Genomic DNA, 3533 nt, shown 5'->3' on the forward strand with positions numbered 1-3533 from the left:
TAGCAAGGAGAAATTTCAATGTGTATGTAATTACCAGTCATATACAGAGGGTGCCAAAAAAGTGTATACACATTTTAAGAAAGGAAAAAACTGTATTAAAATTACTCTGATGGTAATCACTTTGAGCACCTCTTGTAATTGCGGAAGTCAAACATGACTTGTATTCATCTTTTGTTATAGGTGTATATATTGAGTGTTATAATTTTAATACAGTCTTTTTCTTTCCTAAAATGTATATAAATTTTTTTGGCACCCTCTGTATACATATATGATTACAAATTAAACTGTTTTTATAATAATAATAATAATAATAATACATCCAAAAAAAAATCAAACCATACATTTGGATATAAAATGAAGAGTTAACTGCCCCATCCTGCCTTATTCTGTACAAGACAGAAGTTCTCATTCCTCACTGCAGTCTATGGAAATCTGCAAAAATACAGATATCTGGTTCCTTCCCCAGAGCTACTGAACCACAGTGCCTAGGAATCTAAGCAGCTGCATTTTAGCAACTCTAAAGGTGATGATGACATGCAGCTAGATTTGAGATCCAGTGGTTCACATGTTCCTTTAATTTGTTATTTATAAGATTATCAGGTACCTGGGTTTTGCTGGTAGTCTTTGTTTTTATCCTAAGATCCCTTAAAATTCTGGGCTCTTATCTTGGTGCCAGGGGGAATCCATACAAAAGCTAGGCAAGAACCTACTTGCTCCACAACCGTTTTTTATACAATGCTTTTTGGCTCTAGAAGAAGCATCATGCAGGAAACATTTGTGAAATGTGGTTGTGCAATCATGGTAATAGTAGCAACATTAACATAAATCAGAAAAAAAATTAAATATTGGCACATCAACCCTGCATCCACCCCAGTAAATTAAGCTACTTTCATTTTCACCCATGACTTTTTCTATCTGTGTAAGCATGGTTGCATAAACAACAGAAAAACAGGCAATTCTCCAATGTATGTTTGCATCTCTGAGATTAGACCAAAATAATGACAGTGTTGGGATTTCCAGATGCTTAAGCAATTGCCCCAAATTATTTGGCTTTGAACTTCCTGAAGAAATAAAAATACTTCTCAAACCCCCTCTACCAGAAGATAAATGTGACAGTGTTTTATTCTTAACCCAGCTACTTAAAATCCCCAAAGAATGTATTTTAAAGTTCTTTCAAAGAAGGTTTTCCAAAAGTTTAAAATCTATCATTTTTCTCTTTTTTATCGGAAGCTAATGAGCATCTAAATAACGATAACATACTGGAGGCTTTGTTTTAGAGTGTGCAGCCCTGAGTTTGGATTTTTTTTAGGCACTTATTTTCAAATCTAAATATTTCTTCAATTCATCTGCCTATAGGTCCTAGAAGACGAAAGTGACAGCAAATGTTTTTAAAACCCGAAATTTAACTTTTTTCTTTATTGTGTGAAAGACTTAGTGTCCCTCATTATTGGAGTTTGTGCAGTGTATTTGTGCTTTATTATCCTTAGACATATGGCTAAGCAACTTTATAAAACCCACAAAGCTCCTGAGTAATGTGAGCCTCTGTGATTCCCTCAGGTTCTTTTTGGCGCTATCAATATTTCATTGTTTACCATTTGCTTCATGGTTTGGAACGCTTTCTGCCCTCCTCCCAACCCAACAAAACTCTGTAGTTTAAGCAGAAACTTCAGGGACGAGGGGGGTGAGGTTGGTTGGGGTCTTCTGAAACCAGGGCACAGGAATGAGCATCTACACGTCGTTTAAGATGAAGCTTTTGGAGTCCCAGGAGAGAGCATTTTGAGAGTTATGGTTGAAATTTTATGACAGGAATCTTTTCTGATTCACATGGAACATAAATGTTTCTGAGCTAAAACTGTGACCCTTAGAAAATCAAACTGCATCCAAATATGTTTAAGAATTTATAAGAATGTTCTTGACACAGACTCTTACAAAACAATAAGTGAATTTAATTGGATGCTGGTTTTATAAATTTATAGGGTACATGTCTTTGGCTACCTCCCAACAAAAAGTGAGATTTTTATTCAGAAGTTGCCGTGGGCATTCATTTAAAATGTCTTTAACTATCAGTGACCTGGATGACTTTTGTCACTGTGTGCTACACAATAGGCCTTTATATAGGCACCTTTCGTACTAGTAACAGGAAAACTTTGTGGTCAGTCTTCTGCATACTGCTCCTCATTAAAAGCAAATTCAGCTTGTCCCACAATGCCTGAACTGGCACGTCTCTCCCCTAAGGTGCTTTTCTGTCTTGCGGGTCTGTGTTGACTCCATCACGCATGTTGTTGTCACTGTGTACTGATGGCCTGGGTTAGTTAAGATGCATGTTTTGTACTCAAGAATGTTGGGTCCCCCATATTAGGGTGAGATGAGAGGTAGTCACACCTAGACAGAGTTTAGTCTGAGTATGCCATCGGGCCTCCCATAGCCTTCTTCATCTCAGGTGGGGCCACTTCCAGGGGAACTCAGATCTATCATGTGATGACCACTGCGTATTGCCATCAGAAACTCATTGTCTTTCCCTATTCTGTTTAAAATTCTCCATCCACAAAAACAAGGGTAATATGTATTTGCATGCCGTACACTCTGACATACTGGGAGTGCCTCTGCTGTATTTTGACTATTATAACTGGAGACCTTTATTAGCATTTGATCATCAAGTTTTTTGTTAACAGCAATCAGTTGCCAGAAACTGTACACAACATGGTCCAATGGCCCAGTAAAAAGTATATCCCGGAAATTCCTAACTTAATGATATCCTTTAGTAGTAGATGTAACCTGGAAAATAGGAGACAAAAGATACTGAAACATTCCATTCAGTCATTAACAATTGGTTCAGTTCATCATTATTATCGTATGACTAAAATGTCTCCCATAGCAATGCCACTCAGGTTTGCAGATTTCCACTTGACCTTGTCAGATTTCAAAAGCAGAGGTGGTCTTGGCAAACATGACTTTACCCCTTCCGGCATCTGATGTAAATGCGCTAAGAGACAATATCCTTCTGTTGCTCTGACTCTCTCTAGAGGCACCAATGCATAATTGGTTTCTCCTTTTGGGTAATTCATTTATTCATCCCTTTACCCGCCAGGTACTATTTATTTCTCCTTCTGTCCATGTGTCATTGATTCTTACGCAAATGTTTCCACTTTTTGAAGGGATGTTAGGTACAGATCCCTGTGCAGCAGTATCAGTGTACAAGTGCCTCCCTCAGTCTACTCCTGTTTGTATAGAGTAGGACTACACGGGTACACAGTGAGTGGGCTATCATAACCACGGGGGCCACACAGCTGCATTCACTGTCAACCTGATTTTGCCAGGTGAAGTGAAGGCACACGCAACCCATGAGGCCCTTAGGAATTTTGACATGCGATTTAAAGGCATAGTTATAGCTGCTTGCTTAGGGATCATCTCTGCTTCATCCTGCTTCCAAGGCCTGCAGTGTAGCACTGGTCTTAGAACCACTGCATCAGTTAGGAAAAAGAAATTTGAGGTGACATGGGAAATAATTGTATAGCAATACTAGCATCATTCTC

This window comes from Hipposideros armiger, unplaced genomic scaffold, assembly GCF_001890085.2.
Source record: "Hipposideros armiger isolate ML-2016 unplaced genomic scaffold, ASM189008v1 scaffold_16, whole genome shotgun sequence".
Classification (NCBI taxonomy): Eukaryota; Metazoa; Chordata; class Mammalia; order Chiroptera; family Hipposideridae; genus Hipposideros; species Hipposideros armiger.